Source organism: Mercenaria mercenaria, chromosome 10, assembly GCF_021730395.1.
Source record: "Mercenaria mercenaria strain notata chromosome 10, MADL_Memer_1, whole genome shotgun sequence".
Lineage (NCBI taxonomy): Eukaryota > Metazoa > Mollusca > Bivalvia > Venerida > Veneridae > Mercenaria > Mercenaria mercenaria.
In genome coordinates this window covers 46432726-46452180 of record NC_069370.1, presented here as the reverse complement: position 1 = coordinate 46452180, position 19455 = coordinate 46432726, and the positions used below count along the sequence as shown (strand labels likewise).

General features: G+C 32.6%; 2 long non-coding RNA genes across 2 annotated transcripts; both read left to right on the top strand.

Annotated features, from left to right (window-relative positions):
- Positions 1-4032: 4032 nt before the first annotated feature.
- LOC128559908 (uncharacterized) lies at positions 4033-9688 on the top strand. The gene is made up of 2 exons (XR_008372754.1): positions 4033-4381; positions 9644-9688. It is a non-coding gene; the product is annotated as an uncharacterized LOC128559908 (long non-coding RNA).
- A 2189-nt stretch (positions 9689-11877) lies between these two features.
- Positions 11878-19201, top strand: LOC128559907 (uncharacterized). The gene is made up of 4 exons (XR_008372753.1): positions 11878-11921; positions 14203-14238; positions 15984-16011; positions 18576-19201. It is a non-coding gene; the product is annotated as an uncharacterized LOC128559907 (long non-coding RNA).
- The last annotated feature ends 254 nt before the right edge of the window (positions 19202-19455 follow it).

Here is a 19455-nt window from a genome sequence, read left to right as displayed (position 1 = left end):
CGACAATGTAAAATGTCAAACTTGAACAGATTTTTGGTAATGATAGCTTCTAGAAGGATATTACAAAACCAAGACAATTTCTTCATGTAAAAGTATAAGAAACACCGTATATGTTCCAACTACGTTTCCGTACCAGGTAATACAACCCCACTACTGTCCCATTTGCTGTTGATACAATCGCCGAATCAGAACATTAATTACATTGTCACAAGGGTTCTCGATTAAATAAGTATGGGTAGCAAAAAAAAACTAAAGCGTGCAAGTAAACAGTATATTCATACTTTCGCGCTCAAGGGTGAAATAAGAAAACTTAATTCTTTCTAGGAAAGTAGTCTTTTTACTTCACATTTCCAGGTATCAGAACATAAATTGGCCAAAATAAATGCATTTAAAAAGCTTTTTGTTTTATGAAAGGAGGAAAAATTCTTTATGTTCTTCTGCGAAAAACGTTTGGTTACATCATGTTTCTAGGTATTTAAACATGAATGAGCTATAAATACGTTCATTCAAAGGTGTTCTTTTGTTACCGAAGGAGGAAACACTTCTGCATGACTAGGGGACTAGGGGACGAGTTGACTGTAAATCGTTTAGGGGAGATCACTCCGTATCAGAATGTTTGTTGTCGAATTCTGCCGCAATTTCACTACCGAGGGGCGTAAGCTTTTTCCACAGGAGTCTTTCAACGGATTATACCGTCTTACAATACAACTCAGAGCACCTGCACTTCCCTAAAGAAAATTCGAAACCCTGTGGAATTTTTCATCCGCCAATCAAAATATACTGTTTTAATCAGCTGTCAAATGATCTTCACCCCAGATATTTACAGGAAGTAAAGGTTAAATCAATATCGGTCTGCGGCGTTTGATGTTAGTAAACCATCTTTTCGCTGACTTCGAACCGCTCTGACTTTGAAATCTGATTAAGGAAGGTACAGACGATTCTTTCAAGGTTTCCATCCGTGGTGAAAATATCTCAAGAAGGTTTTCCTCTACCATGAAAAGCTGGAAAGTCGCCATATGACTTATAGTTGTATGGGCGTCAGATTAAACACAACATAAACAAACCTTTCCAAAAGAAACAATGCATATACTACGTACAACATTTAAAAGTTATGTCGTTTAATTTTTTTAACAAATTGAATGCTGATCTTTTAATCATTTCCACGATCATGTGGAATCTCACTAACACATCAGATTCAGTCGAAAAATAAATGTTTACTTTCCGTAAACACTTTTACATGTTTCTAATTATAGGATAAGATTAATAACCAGCATTACTATTGTGAAAATTGAAGGATTCCGTGCAAAAAGGTATCTACCTCCATTTAGTAAAAATGTTTGGAAAACGCATTTTTGTAAAATTTCGGTGAAGTGTGATATTTCCCAAAATAATTGCAACTATAGATTGTATGCTATTTAAACAGTCATAAATTAAGGACATACTGTACATTTAAATCTGAATTTATTGTTGAAGATTATTGTAAAATTATTCTGCCAAGAAAACATATGTCTGCCTTATGTAAATTTCGATGTGGTGTAGCACCAATACGTATAGAGAGTGGTAGATATGAAAATTTACAAGTTGAAAATAGAATTTGCCCGTTCTGTCCAAATATTGTGGAAGATGAAAAACATGTTATTTTGAAATGTTCCTTGTATAATGATTTAAGGGAGTCTCTTTTCAGTTATGTAGTTAAAAACAATGAAAATTTCAAGAATTTGCCAGAACAAGAACAACTGAAATATCTATTTACAAACCCATTGTTAGTAAGATCTGTTGCCAAAACCTGTTGTAAAATTCTAGACCGTCGTAAATTGTACTTATGTAAATAATTTTACATAGATTTCAGTCTTTTTTTCCACTAAATTTGATTAGTTTTAATTTCTTTCTGAATGCTATGAGGGTAAATTGTTATTTAGGAAGTTGGTACTAACCATGTTGCTCTAGATCTGATCTGAAGTATTATCCACTATCTTAAATACTTTGTTTAGTATTCTTTTTACTTTAACTTTCTTAGTACATCCTTTTAGACATGAACCAGTGAACCAGGCAGGATTAGTGCCAACTTCACAAATCTATCTTTTGTCTATTAGTATGGTTTTTAGTACCAACTATGTCTATTAGTATGGTTTTTAGTACCAACTGTTATAATAAATACGTATCATTGGTAGAGTACGGTTTATATAAATGGTGTTTTAATATTTTATGGAATGTGACTGTCACGTTTTCATTAAATATGGATTTGACTTCCACACTTAGTGTATTAGTACACTCTGAGGTAACTTTATCTCATCAGATTCACACACACACACACACACACACACACACACTTGTCTGTATACTTTTTAAGTAATGGATATACACTCACCAACACACGCAAGCACGCACAAACAATCACACACAAAAAAGCACACACAAGCACACATGCATTTACACACACGAGCACACTCATGCTTATACATATAAATACATTGTGTGTACTGTTTTAAGTCATCTGGTGGATTTTAATGTTTGTAGATTGTTTTTTACCGTTTTATATGTCTCTTATAATTCTAAAATTGAATGGCCATTTACATATGTTTTAATGTTGTGTTGTATATTTGTATATACTTATAGTTTGTAAATGGATGAGACTGAAATAAAATAAAAAAATAAATAAATATTACCATGTGTCGTGTATTTAGCACTATTTATATCATTTTCATAACAAAAAATGTTGCTTTTGTCGATTATGTTTATACAACAAGAGTTTTAAATCTATGGAGTTATGCAACAATGGTTCTAAGTCCATGGAGTTAGGATCATTGTTACATTTAAACCATGATTTGCGCATCATTTTTTTCTAAATAATATCAATGAAATATATCAATTTCACATACCTGATCACTTTAAAGATTATTGATATTATCCATTTACATTAGGCTTGTGTTCCTTTTGTTATCCGAAACAGGCTCAAACAGCCATCAAAGTTTTGATGTCAACTCATTATGGAGTTAGACCCAATGTTGCATACCTGAAATACCATTTTTGCTCCTAATAAACAGTGGAATACGCCGCTGGGGGAATTTGTTAGGTGGGGAGTGTTCTTTTTTATGCCACAAATGTCCTAACTCCTTTTTGACCAAAAATGGAGATAGGTACCTTTTTGCACGGACCCCTTCATATTGTATTTCTGATAAAATAATTAGAACTATACTGTCACACCGCTGTTACTGAAAATAAGGTTGTCAATTTATATAAAACTACAATTGTAAACACAAATATGTAAATGTTACTTTTATGGAAAATAAAAGATTTATAGGAGTATTTTTGGACTAGTTGTAAATAGCTTTGGCGGGTTTATTTTATTTTTACTCCATGTTCTTTGTTTTTGTCCGCGTTGCCCATTCATAATAACATGTACACAATTGTTTGTTTGAGGGTGGCGGAGGTGGTTTTGGGGCGTGCATGTTCAGGGGCTGTGTTTCGTTGAACATGGTTGTTTCATATTAGGATCTTTGTCCTTATTTTTTGTCAATAACTGTGTATCATTGTGTCCTCTATTATAAAGTGTTGAGTTAAAAAATATGGCAGTTTGTAATACGATTATGACTTCCTCATATCATGAATAGGCAACGACTGAAACTTAGTTATGCACATATTAAAAAACGTCATATCTATTAGGAACAAATATGGCTATATTGTAAATATATTTGTTTGTTTTATTTTTGTCATGTTTATTCTAAGAATAAGCTGTCTTCAAAGAAAATATACAAACACTTCCTTTTTATTCGTTCCATGAATAAGATGAATTAACTTTTGAAGGTAGGATTTATTTTTGATTTAGAACGTCCTTGTTTTTCGCAAGTGCAATCGATATGTAGTCCTTTGTTTTACCAAAGTATTACATTAACTGGATTGTACTATTACAAAACTGCATCGTCAACGATGTTTATACCTGTTTATATGTTGTATCAACTTAAATACATACAAGGTTAATATAAAAAGACATAAAACGAGAAAATATGAAACATGCGAATTGCTAGCACCACAAACTCATTACTAATATTATTTTAAGTCACATCTTCGGAAAAATAACATTGTCAATGACATCAGATTTCTTTCATTTAGGCCTATATTTAATCATTCGCAAATGTGCGATTATAATTCATTTAACAGTAACTAGTTGTATTATATGAGAAAACATTAAAAGCCTATTTTATCGTACATAGTTTCTAAACTTATCAAGTGGTAGGCATGTGATATCAGTGGCATGTTGCCAAGCGACACCGAATTTCAGGAAATCCACATCACGTGACAATTTTTGTTAAATAAAAGAAACTGAAGTTGCATTAGGAACATACTTCTTCCTTGGAGGCAGACCACAACAGAACTATAAAAGGTACTGTAAACGTTTCTTTAAGATGGTACTTCTGTTATATTTTAGGATTTTTCAGTCTAGCTGATGAAGTTAGTTCGGCAGACTTTTTTTATGAAAAAATGTTTTTGAAGTTAATTTTACATTTTCATTTAATGACATTGCTTGTTTTCATGTATTGAAATGTACTTTTCTTTTCTTTTCTTTTCTTGTGGTCTTACAATTATAGCCCGCCCGCTTAGCTCAAAAAAGAGAGCGTAGATCTACGGATCGCTGGGTCGTGAGTTCGATACCCGGGCGGGCGTATGTTCTGCACGACGATTTGATAGAAGACAGTGTGTCTGAATTCATTCGTCTTCCACCTCCGATTCATGTGGGGAAGTTGGCAGTTAGGTTTTTAGTGGTACAGAATCTACGAACGCTGGTTAGGTTAACTATCCGCCGTTACATAACTGACATACTGTTAAAAAAACGGCGTTCAACCCCAAAAACAAACAAACTTACAGTGTTTACCAGACATTGTATAAATGCATAGAAATTAATACATATTTAAATCAACTATCAAAACCAACCACACTATATGTAAATAACAAATAAAATATTACCTTTATATTCGTTCAGTTTGGGCAAACGAAAATATCTACTGTATATAATTAACAATGTCGGTGATGTGTATTTGTCTGCCTATGTGATGACACTTTTTTAAATAACAGTGTCAATGGTGCTTGTCTTACCTATGATAGCAGAAAGGTTTTCTGGGAAATCATATAACTATGAATTTATCATCTGTTATGACTATCACGAAAAACAACATAAAATTCTTTCTTTTACAAGAATAGAACTGAGTGAGGATTTCGATTTCAGTAAAGAAGTACAAAGTGTCTGAAATTTGCAATGGAAATGCTCTGTCAATGAACTTAAGAAGATAGCTTTACTTCGTGTTTGTTTCATTTCGGTTTAAAAGCAGTCAATCGAATTTAATTAGCGCGTTTTATGCAATTGTCCATTTTTCAACGACTTTTTCAGAGATTTATCTAAGAATACAAAAGATCAATAACTTTGAGATCCCTATCAGAAATGTATGCTTTTATTTATTATAAACAGATGATAATTTCCTCCCTTATTGTAAAAAATGGACATTCTTGCATAAAACCTTTGTTTTTTGCCGATTTCGGGCATGCACAAACAGGGAAAAAACGTGTACAAACAAGGAGATTCTCGTGAGCACGCGCTGTTGGTGAACGTTTTGAATATGCTGTTGCGGGTCCAACGTAAGCAAATTATGGATCCCGAATCAATTTTGGCCGAAGTCGAAAGGTCCGAGATTTGTGAAATCTTTTCATCTGCATTTTTATTAAAAATATCATTTTTCAACCTAACTTTACTTTAACTTGTAATAAGCGCTACCTCTCTTGATACGCGACTGAATTGACGTTCCTTATTATTATATTGTTACGCGTATTTGACTCAAAGTAAGTTTACACGCCGCGATTTAATCCCTGAAAATGATAGGCAAACAACATAGGCGTAGGAGCAGGGGGGGGCCAGCGGGGGCCAGGCCCCCCCAAAGCTAGGAGAGGGGGGGCCAAAGTATAGTTTGGCCCCCCGAATATTTTGGAAAAGAGATATAAATTGCAGTCTAATATAACATTTACTTAGCATCATATAATTCTTTTCAACCCGATTTCTGATTTGTATTTGGCCTTCCCTTGTATTCTGACTAAAAATGTCTCTTTCCGTAGTGTGAGTACTGAAATCTGTACGCGCCATGCCAAGAATTTTTTACATTTTATAAAAATAATATATCATTGAGCGCAATCACTACAGTTCCGGTTTGAGCGTCTGCAAAATCAATGTAGGCCTAACTATTAAGCCTGTTTACGCATGTAAACGTTATGTATTTTTTTGTTTTTCATTGTCCATTCAAGGGAAATGATATTTCCACAAGTCAACTTTATACCACAATTAGACAAATGCAGTGCTAATTGATTGTATGTCCAGGGCTTCAACAGAAGAATGTAAAAAAATGGCACACTTAATTAGAACAATACATAATATGACTGATTAAGACAGTTCAGTGCCTAGTCGTATGTGTATCATCAGAATAACTCAATGATTGCTAAAACATAAAGATTTGAGGGGCCTATGGCCCAATTAATCCCTGTACAAGGCTTTGTCACGAATAATGCACCGAGGATACCTTGCCGCTAACACCCCCCCCCCCCCCCCCCACAAACCGCCGGTCAAAAAGGTTTGGCCCCCCCAAAGTTAAACTCGCTCCTACGCCCATGAACAACATTTACAAAAATACAATTTCGTTTTCCAAATTAATCTGAGTCGAGAAAGTTGACATGCTAACTATAAATCTTACACTAAAACTTTTAAAAAATGTTTGTGTCTACTTTACACATCTATGCAGTCTACTGATGTAGTGATGGTGTGTAATGTAAAGCATAAACATGACGAAGCGTAAAGTTTGAAGGATTTTTCCATAGTTAATGAACATTTGATGAACAGAAGGTATTTATTATATATTTTTCAATTTATTTGTAGATCTCACCAACCATGTTTGAGTTTATAAATCCAATCTAAGTTGATTATATCGATGTTGGAAAAATTCAAATTTTTGTGTTTATCAAACTTTGATCGCGATTGGGTGGGGTGCAAAGCAAAATTTTCTAGTTATAGGCCTAGAGATTTCATTTTTAACGACATGAAGAATATAGGTATCGATACCAGTTTCTATTAAACGATAACATTTACATTTAAAAAGCGTAAGGGACAGACTATTAATTTAAACCAAGCAGAATTGTGTTCTGTCGGCACCTCACCTGCAAATTGTGTAAAGACAGGATGCCGTGTATGCCCTTTTCTCATAATTCCGAGCCTCTAAAGCTAAAGTTCATACCGATATATCGGAAAAAGGGGGAGTCATGCTTATTTTACATATATTTAATATTAAAGAAATTACCACAACAAGAATGTCCGTTCGACATGTATAAAATATGCACTATTTCTGTATGTCCTGGAAATGCATAAATAAAACATGTGTCCATAACAACCTGAAACGGCCGACTTCGACCGGCTAATGTCAGCTGAATAGTCTTGTTTTTTCGGTATTTCCAGCACTTTAGTTGTGTTTTATGCAAGAATAGCGATAACACACGTTTGTTTCGTGAAACAACATCTGCAGAATCCCTCGGGCTATGTTGGTGCACTCGCCCTACGGGCTCGTGCACCAACCAATCCCTTGGGATTCTGCAGATGTTGTTACACAAAAAAACGTGCGTTAACCCTACATTTTGATTTCATTATAATTTCTTGTTTTACATTTTCATTTGATATTTACATTTTTCCTATTTTTGTGGAAATGTTCTATACGTATAATTTTCAATGCAATTGTTTATCGTATGTAACATATTCGTTTAGATATGCCTATCATTCCTCATGCAAAGTATGTTTGTCTATTTCGTTCTTATTCGTAGTTGAGCAACTGGTACAAGAAATGAGAATATAAGATGTATCAAGTGTCCGTTGGGATAAATGCAAATAAGTGGAAATAATCAATCGTAAAAAATTACACGGGCAAATTCCGATTGACAACATGTTGTGTCACAAATTGAGTTTTATTGATTTCGTAAAATTCTTGACCGTTACCATGTCCGGCCGTTATTCAATAACAGTAAAAAAACGTTTTACTGGACGAGGCTATAACAGTATTTACTGTTCGTCACTACGCTTCGTTCTGTGACGGGACAAGTGGAATACTCTATGACAACACCGCAAGGGGTGAACTTGTTAAATTTTTGTCCTCTATCCTGCTTCGTCATGCCCTTAATGGTGTTTCTTGGTGACCTGGCTTCTGCAAAGTGTTTTAATACAAAGTGTATGGTTCCATTAGTTTTGATTTTTATACCTTTACAGGAGCATATTAGTGTTTTGCAATGTAGTTCCGTGTGTATGGGATTAACCTGGCTTGGAATGATCTTATTAACACTGTCTTGTAATATAGGAATATGGTTGGGTTAAGATATGAGGCTTTGTTAATTTTGCCACTGACACTTCCAAGGCGGTACGCTGCTGTGTCCTTTCTTCATATACTTTGGTGTCTGTTTGTTGCTTCTATGTTTTTACTGTTGCATTCATTGTTGTTTTTGTATACATGTGAGTAGCCTGTTTACAAAAGTATACATTGACACCTACCTGTATTTTCATGCGTAATGCTGTATACGTGGCTTTGTTTGTTGTTTTTTTTAATGTGATTTTGTCTTTGTTCATTTTCCAAACGTATTTCAATTATGTATATGTATCTGCAGTCAGTTACCTTAACCAGCATTCCTGGAGTTTGTACCTGTAATTACTTGTTCTCCGCAAGTAACTGACAGTTTCCATAAAAAGAACGACATCAGACACTTTTCATTGTCGTTACAGCAGAAAATACTCAGATTCAGCTGTTTCATAACATTCATATATTTCTGACGAATGCATTCACTATGTTACAGATTCTTCACTATTTATGCAAACGCAATACGTGTTTATCCAAAATGTTTTTATCTAAGTAAACTTTGTGTATCAGTATATAAGTAATGAATAGTCTGACCTTATTAAGCAGTTATTGTATTGTCCGACATTTCAATCTAAATCAATTTTAATGTATCAACTACTTTGCTAACTCCAAAGTCATTCTGTCAAATTCTGACAAATTTGAATGAAAATTTTACACATTTTTTATTGGTTTACATTGGTTAGTTCCGTTAAGTTAAACATACCAACGACAACAAGTGTACGCAAATACATTGAAATTCTTTTAAATTTGTCAACATGTGGCAGAATTAAGACCAAAACAAAAACCCAAGGTGTGGAGTTTGAAAAGTGATTGAGTATAAAGCCAGTAAATTTTCAGACCCTAGTAAGCACCTTACTATGTTTTATCTAGAATATCTGCATTCTGCTTGTTAAGAAAGACATTTCATTTTCGTCCAAATATATTTGTAGCGCTTTTGTTATATCCTTCTTTCGTCCTTTTTTGGTTCAATTTTGACTTAAAACTTTTATAATAATATATTTATCACCCATTTTTACAATAATCAGAATTTAAATGATTAAAAATTTAGAGTTATGCTAAAGTCAGCCTTTCCTTTGATTATTTAATGTTAATCAAAATAATGTACCCATGAAGCTGTCCTCATTGTGCAATGTAAAACGATTTTTATTTGGTCGCATTAAAACAATTTAAATGATAATAATACAATAATTGATATAACCTCTTCTTTTTTCTTTTTTCAGTAAACTTTATTCAGAAGAAAATGTCGGATAGGCGTGGTGAGGTAATGATTACATTTCAGTCTACAGTGGAAGAATACACCACTTGAATTTCTGACATTTGCATGTGCAAAATGAAATTATCCCCAGTATGTTAATGTCGAAATAAGCGATGTATGATGCAATCGAAACGTTATATTTGCTATTATCTTGTTGCAAGCCTATGAGGTTCCACCAAAAGGTTTTTTTCTTTTGTTCTAAAATTCAATTGTCCTAAATTGCATACTGACAGTGAGCTGTTTATAAAACATGTAGCAGAGGTAGCCGTGAAACTATAACTTACTATTATAGCAATATTAATAAAGGTTGCAAAGCCTGATCAAATACACGTGTGTATTTACAGATTACGCGTCTTCAGTCATATGGGAAAATTAGACCCATCGTGAAAATCACCACAAAAGCCGATAATAAGTTTGGCCAGGTAAATCTGTTGTCGAGACTGTTCGCTTGTTTTCGGCCTACTCCGTATTTTAGGCCGATGTCTAACAAGTAATCTCTTCTTCGCCAATGTACCGTTACATTAATACTTTTGATCATATGGATTTAAGGAATATTGTCAAGTTTAATTTACAGTGATTGCAAAGATAAATAAGAAAATAAATTGAAACTAATCGGAACCTAAATGATATTTGGTGGATTAATCAGAATACCTTTACTCAACAAACACATTATTATAAAACAATCACTTTGCAAAAATAACTTCTACTATCTTACAAACAGATGGAAGCTCGCTTTTATAATACCTTGTTTGATGATCATGATTATGAAATAAAGGTTTTAAATAGTTTTTGTGTAATCAAATAACTGCACATTTATCATTATGTCATGAGCAGTGTCCAACTAGCTTAGAATCTTATGCCAGCTCGAAGATCGAAATTCAACTTCAAAACTTGTCAAATTTTTATCCCAAGCTACCTCTGAAGATAGAAAAACGTCAAATTTCAAAACAACTTTTAATTTCGGGTCAGCTCAATCATCGAAATTTATAATATTCCAAAAGCCAAATTTCGATCTTGTATTGAATAAACAGCCTGTTCAGAGATTGATATTGAATTTTCAAAAGTTTTTAAAGTCAAATACTGAGTAAGCAATAAGTGTCGAGCCAGCTCGAAAATTGTACTTCAAATTTTGAAAAGCTGAATTTCAATATAATACTGAAACTGCGATCTGCTCAAGATCATAATTCAAAGATTAAAAATCGTACAAGATCGGATATATCGAAATTTTAGTTTTTAAAAATCTAAATAGATTATTCCCGGTATTATATTTCAAGCCCGCTAGAATTTTCAAAGCAATCGAATTTAAAACTGGGGTTGAAAGTGAAACTAACTTTTGAAACAGCTGGATTTCGATCTTGCATTAATTTTATTTGCGAGCTCGAGCTGACGTTTCGAAAATCTAGGTCTGCATGTCGAACAAGTTCGAAAATCAAAGTCAAATTTTCAGTCTGAATATCGAGTCCTGTTACAATCGTAGGGTGGAATGAAAAAGCTATATTTTATCGTAGATTCATGTAGGTTAGGTCGCTAGCAACTACTACGCATTCCCTGCTTTCTTCTCAGCTAGACACGATTTCTTTCATATGATAATTAAAAAAACGACTTAGGCAAATCATTGATGCTAGTCGGGCAAAATAAATAACAGCCGAAAGCGGTGTTTCGCACAAAAATGTACATTCCCCCTATGTTTAATACTGTTTCCACCCCGAGAAGGCTTAATCCCTAAATAACGGTGTTACATAATTCTAAGGATTTAACACAGCAATTTCAATAAGTCTGTGTATAATTTAGCGGCGTGTTAATTTTGAAACTATTATTTAAGACAGACACGTAACTATTTGATAAGCATTTCTTCTAGGTAAATTTTATTATTATAATAAATGAATATGATTCAGAAGATAGGATAGGTAAAATAGTTTGGTTACTGTCTTCATGCATTTAAATTTATTAGACTTGTCTTCGAAAAACAGGGCTCGGGTAGAGTCTAGACTTTTGTATTTTCTTCGACACGCCTAATAGATTCAAATTTTTGTAAGAAAGTAAACTTATATTTTCTAATTATTATGCAGTATTTTTGTACAAGTGATAACATTTTATTTTGATAAATGTCATAATATTTCCGCAAGGAATATAAGCTATTTGTCTCAAAACAGTTGCATGACTTAAAGATTCTTAACATTTTGTATTTATATTTTTTCTCAGGGGAAAAAAAGAAATATAGTGACGAGGAAAGAGATTCAAAGGTAAAGACTATTTTCTCCAATCTTATTACAAGAGGTCTTGATTAAAAAATTAATTGTCAATCAGTGCCTACAACAGCGTATAATCACATGTGCTTAGACTGTGACCTTAACGTTAGATTTTGGAGAAAAAAACACCAAGTCTTAGAAAGAAAGGTTTGTTTAGTATGAAATTTCAACAGCATATGAAACATGTTTATTACTCTACAGAAGGATTGTAAACTTATTGATATATATATGTACATTTAATTCCGTAAAGGGCTGCATAAATGCTGCATAACGGGAAAACACTTTAGAGCATATCAGCTCCTTACAAAACTTTCAAGGAATTGTTACATGTCTTTGTTTTGGTGCATTTGCAATAATGGCCAAGTGCTGAAATTTAACATAACTAGGTTTAATTAACCAATAAAAGACACGTATGAACGAAATTTGGATAGAGTCTTATTTCAGTTACTCTTTAACAACAAGCCGTATTTGAGGGTGTGAATGTAAATACAAAATACAGTTGATATTAGCCTCCCAATTCTTGTCAAGTGGTATGCATGTAACATGTCAAAGAAGCTTACTTTTTCTTTAATCATAAATAAGACAGCACTTGAAATATTGTATTACATCGAACGGATATCAAGTAGATACTGATGACAGAACATTTGAACAGAGGATAACCAAATCGATCCTTTTTCGGCATTCGTCAATAGTTTTTCGGCGACGCCGTCTAAATTCGTTTTCGTTACCTATGCCACGTGACTTCAGTTTGCAAATCAAACTACTTGATAACGCATTATAGATAATTTATCAAAATGGAAGATTTATGCAACACTCTGCCTGATTGGACGAGAGTGTCAATTTCTTTCACTCTGTTGATTGTGCTACGCTGAGTGAAATGTAGACAAAGCGTTTATCCTAAACGACGCTGTTCACAGTTTTAAAGCTAACTTTGGCTCAGTATATTTAGCAAGAATATTGATATATCTCAAAATGATAAGTAAGTTTAATAAATATGATAAAAACCTGTTCAAATATCAACATATATCAAATTAAAGAAAGAGCTGAATACGATCTGCGTATCACATGAATAAGGGTGTGATAAGAGTCTTTTATGTAGAGAAGTGCTTTTTAAAAGATTTTCCTTGTTACAATTGTCGTCTGTATATGAAAAGGTTTCTTGCTTTTGTGACTTATTCGGATTGCATATTAAAATGAGTACTTGTTTGCTTTGATATATTTGTTAAAAATTATTTAACTGATTTATTATATATGAATATTTTTCTTTAGTATGGTATGCAAATATTTAACTCAGTTGAAATCTGTTTTATTATATATATGCTATATAATGACTGAATCTCATTACACTGAAATGAAGGTACGCTGCATACAGTTTAGCTATGTGATATGACTACGGTCAAACTTTGCTTATGAAACAGAAATATTGAAATAATTACAATTGTATGTTTTGCTTGACCTTCACTTTTTTATAGGTGTGACGTCATTGTCCAAAGATTCATTAATAGCGAATATGCATTTGTTAAAGCCGGATCAGTTGGCCTATTTTAAAAATAAATAAAAATAATAAATAAAAAAATCCTTTGATTTTTTTCTCATGTATTCTAATCAAACTTGATTTGTAGCATCTTTATTAGGCCCGCAGCCAACTTTGTTCAGCTGGGACATTTAACCCCTTTTAGGGGCTGCTAGAGCTAAAACTAGAAATGCCTTTATACAGCGTCTCATGAACAGCTTGGTGGATCTTTGTCATACTTGGTCTGGAGCATCATTATAAGGTCCTCATCCAAATTTATTTATATAGGAACTTGGGCCCTATTAGGGACCACTATAGCTAAAAGTAGATATGCCTTTCTTCGCATTAACCACTAAAATGTAATGGATTTTTATCAAACTCGATGCGTAACAATATCGTAAGGTCTCCTGCTATTTTGTTACAAATGGGGATAGGGACCAATTTAGCTAAAAATATAAACACGTTTAATGACCTCTTCTCATGAACCGCTTCATGAATCTTCATCAAACTATTGCTGTAATTATTCGTCTAAGGATAAACGAAACAGAATTGCAGCCCTACGAAACCTTTGCGAAAAATTAAAAGAGAACCATTTAAATTGTTAAAGTGCGATGTTTAGTTTTGCAATTTGAAAAATGTTAGATGACAGATGAATGTTAGATGAAAAATTCATAAATTTCTTTCCTTATTACAATTCGCCGACCATCATTTTTAAAGATATTTCTTGTTAACAGTATTTTCATTTGTTTTTTATTTCCACAGGGAAATGCAGTAGGCCGTCCTAAAGAAGAAAAGGAGGTAAGATACTTTTTGTAAAAAAAAAAAAAAAAAAACCTTGAAAAAAAAAACTGTTCATCAGGCAACAGTTTTGAAAAGACTTTTTTAAATACCATTATCGTATCACACGAACATTTTTTTTCAAAACTTTAAGTGCAGTTTCAGCTCAAAGCGAACAAAATATTGTCTTAATCAATCGTGGATATTTTCGGCTGAATCTTCGACATTGAAAAATGTTTACTTATAAATTGATACTACTTGCCGTTTCCAAAATCTGCTAACATTTCGCCAGTTAGAAAGAAAGCCTTAAGGAATTTTCAGAATAATAAAAAAAAAATGCGTTGACGTTTCCACATGACGGTACACGTTTTATAAAACAATTTCCAGCCATACAACTATAAGCAGTTTGCGTAACAATGAATTTTGATCTTGTTGGTTTGAGTGATGTTCAGTTAACTTGGCATTATTACTAAATATACTAGGGAAATTACTAAATATACTAGGGAAGAAAGGCAGATATTAACTTTCAGCTGTTAAGCCCCCATGTTAAATTGTCTATCCGCAAGCTCTCTAGCAAATATGATGTGATTTATAATTTCGCTAAAATATGATGCTTTTACAAAATCATGAATCAGTTTTAGGCATTGGATTGTAACCTCAAAGAACTGGATTGTTTTAAAGTCTATTAAGAATTGGAATCTTGAATATGGATTCCATATCCTAACGAGAAACTTTGCACATGCAAGAACCCAATAATAAAGAAAACGCTACTGACATTATTTACAAAGCATAGCACAATGAATTTCCGAAAAAAACGGTGACAAAAGCAAAATACCAGAATGACTATGGTGATCTTTGTCACATACTAACTAAAAATTGGAAATCATACCCAAGTGCAAAAGTATTATTATATTTGAAATGTCTTTGTAAAAGATAATGGCCCGTGTAAGGACTTTTTTCGGGCACTCCGAGACAGGTAGAACGAGTATTAGACAAAATGTGCCGAGCCAACAGAAAGCTTCATAATAGCTGTTCATTTGAGAAACAGATGTTTAAGATTGCATGTATAAATCAGGCTATTCACTGTGCATATAACTGCAATTTAATCAGTTATTAGTACAAAACCTAAGGAGAGCATATGCAGAACAAAATGCTACTTGCGTATTTACCAAAAGTGTTTGATTGTATTTATGAATCTCCGTAATATGACTATTTACAAAATCATAGAATATAATGTTGCTATAGTTCCTGCATAGAAATTTAGGATACCCTGTTTATAGCTATTACTTTATTTTAACAAAATTTAGTTAATACATGATATTAAATATAATCTACAAAATTATAAGCATTTTTCATAATCTACAGGTTGGGCTTTTGTCTGCCTCTCTTGGTAAAAAATAAATAAAATTATCAATCCGTTTTCACTTCACCGATTCAACTTAAAAGAGGCAACTTCGAGATCTTTTGTAATGTCTATCGATACAGTTTGTATCTACGACTATCCCTCGCGTTTAAAACTGGAAGTATGAAATATGTCCCCGCTGCTTCTATAGTGCCCATTTAAAATGTAACAATATCAGTGAGTTGATTAGAGACTCGTAATAAATCGTGTATACACTTAATTATTCTACTTATCTACATATTTTGAAAGCAGCCAGCACTACTGTATAATTATTTTGAAATAATAACGTAGACTTCTTCTCTAGCTTTTATATACTTTAATGAAACTAAAATTATTATTATATTTTATAACATTATATTTGCAGGAGGATGAGGAAAACCCCGGTGTCTTTAGTATGTATATAAAATTATTTATCTTTTTAAGTGGTTTGTCAGATTTGGCCAAGTAATGGATTTGTTTGAAGCTTTAACAATTGATCATTTACACATCTTTGCATTAACTTAAGGCTTAATACATGTTTCAGTTTCACTGGAAGTATTTTTAAGATTTGTTTTTCCTATCTGGTTTCTCAACCAAGATTGAGTTATTTTAACATGAGTAAATATTTAATATGTATTCGTTGCCTAAGGAATAATATGAATGTAAGAATTATTGTATTATATTTGTCAATGATTTCAACTGTAGCTGAAATCCATTAGAAATGCAAGCTTATAAAATGATTATTACCTCCCTATTGGCTGTCTTGGTTGAGCTACCAAGATAGATTGGGAATAGATGAATTTAGAAGCTACAAAAATTCGCCTTTCGCTTCGGTTTTTTGAAGTGAAGTATCCCAATATCTATCAAATGCAAATGTAAAACTACAAATAAAATTGAAATAAAAAGAAAGAACAGTCTGTTTTTCCCTAAAAACGTTCATGTTAAAGGGGTGATTATCAATTTTCATTAAAAATGATAAAACGCACATTTCGAATGGAGATCTAACTTAAAGTTTAAGTAATTGATCTTTTTTATTTCTCGGATAAATTTAAGCAGCAGAGTAGGCAAATTCAAAAAATATTGCTTAAATGTGATGGATCACCTTAAAAGGTATTAAGAAATGTGATAATATTTTTCAAATAATTTTGACAATGAGTTTTATCATAACTGCGATGCAGGGAATCTTGTTTGATATCAATATGTCTACGTTCTTAAATACCTGGGTACCAACTACGAAAGAAATTTGCAATCTAGCAATCCAACTCAAACGTTTATAATTGGAAATTCTGGTACATATGTTTATTATTTAATGATATCACTACTTTTACAGATATTCTATATTCTTTACCGGCGTTCGAATATCTATATATCCGAATAAAACAAATCCTAAAGCGGTTGTAAGACATCAAGTAGCACAGAATAAATATCATCGATACTCCAATTTATTATACAAAAATGATAAATATAAACATTACAAAAACATTGGAGTCTTTCTATGGCTAGATGTCCCACTTCACATATGAGATAAATTTAACTCATATCAAATCTTAAACTCGCATTATGTCACAACTAGGCATAACTCAGGTAAATATTACACTAGAAGTGTGGCTTTCAATTCACTTATCAGTACAAATGTAGGTACTGTCTTATTGATTTCTGGTCCACAGGTCCATGTCTCTGCTTGGCAACAAAGACATTTTGTTCAGCATCTTTATCGTATAGTTTGCTAGTGTTCAGGGTCGCCACAATTCAGAATCAGTGCATATGCCTGTATGTGTATATGTACACACAGCACAGGGTTTGTGATACCTTTCAAAAACTACAGGCTTTAAATTTGACAGGCATTAAATTTGACGGACATGGAAAAGTTTCTAGATACAGTTGGGCAGATATTTGTGGAGATGATACGTGACCTTAAACACACACACACACGCGCACGCCTAAGCACACGCACACACACGCACACGCAAAGACAGTTGAAACAATTGACTGAATAATTTCACTCTTGTAACTCAAAATGTCAGACGTGAATTGTATGATATAAAGTTATTTTGACCATTTTTGGCTTAGAAGTGTATAAATCAATAAAGTCTACATATTTGATCGGATTGTGATGTCTAAGAAGTCAATAAAAATAATAAAGTCAACATATTTGGGCGGATTGTGATGTCTAAGAAGTCAATAAAAATAATGATGTCCACGTATTTGGGCGGATTATGATATGTAAGAAGTCAATGAAATAATAAAGTCCACATATTTGGGCGGATTGTGATGTCCAAGAAGTCAAATAAAGTCCTCGTGTTAGTCAGACTTTCCACAAGATAGGCCACATTTTGCAGAAACACAACAAACAATCTGGGTAAACTAGATCTTACTTTGGCATATGTCCTATAAACGTTTTCGTTTACATAAATGATATCTAAATACAGGCGAGGTTTCTTGCAGTAACTGGTTTGGAACAAACACAACGCTCTTAGATCTCAGATCTCAGAAAACCTTGTGTGTGATATTGTTAATTCCGTGACTTTCTTTAGCAATGCTGTTTAATCAACCAATATTGATAAAACAATTTAAATTTCAATTAAATTTTCTGAATAAAGTCCTCTCTGTGATTCAGGGATTCATGCTAATACCTGTTAAGCCTCTGTCTTGTAACATACAATTTCGTTCTGAATCAGTAAATGGTGCAAATTTAAGTGTATGAAAAGTCACCAGTACAATTAATTTTATTGCAAGAAGAGTAAAAGTTTGTCTGTATAGTTTCTCTTATAATAATGTGTTTGTACAGCCTCTTCCACTTCTTGCTGTACAATGAATTGATGAGTTATGTGTATAAAAATGATAAGAATGACACGATATGAGTTTAGTTGTGTTTATCGACCTGATACTTGCCTTGTGATATTTGACCTGGTTATTGCTTATATATTATTCTTTTCCTGCTGTACATAAATAATTAAAATGTCGTGTTTCGTTTTAGATTTACTGAAGCCGCCAAAGGAGAAACCAAAGGACGAACGAAAGGGGAAAAAGCATTAGGAAATATGCTTGTCATTCTACAAATTTGGAAAACGTTAAAAAAAGGCAGTTTAAAAAACAGAATAAATCAGATATCTATAAATAATATTTATCATACATGTATGATGAAGCGTTTTTCGCCAAATAAACATTTATATGGAATTAAGGTACTTGTCTTTACTGAAAAAATTAATTAGATAGAGGTGTTATTATTAGAACATTTATGCGAACGTGTAGAATTTTTACTCTTTATTTAAGTTTCTGAGGTATCAGAATTCTAAAGTCTGAAAGTTTTAATGAAATAGAATTTAGAACAACGAAGTGGCGAAATACCTTTATCTCTTCTTTTCATATCAATATGATGACTGCAAATTTAAAAAATGGTGGTTTTGAACAATACTACTTAAAATGTTTAAATTTATATTCTTTCTTCTATTTTCAATTTATTTGTGATATTCCAAAAACCAATATACGGAAAAGATTATGATCATGACTTTGAATGTAAAGAATACGAAACACCATTCTGAAGAATAAATCGTTTATTCATGTACTCTAAAAATAAACGATACAATAAATTTTAAACTGTCATTATTGTGTCTTGTCTTTTTCATTTTTCATTTTTTCAATAATTTCCTCATTGTGCTTGTAATTTACTAGTTTTCCAGTGTTTTCTGGATCCATTTAAGTTTTGAAAATATTTATGTAGTATGAGATCCAGGTTCCAACATAATACAGTAAGAATTTTCTTGAAATATTAACTACTTTATGATTTCTTTTTCATATTAAAAAAAACAATACTCTGTTCCTATTGTGTTTTTAATGATTACCATTCAAAACCGGTT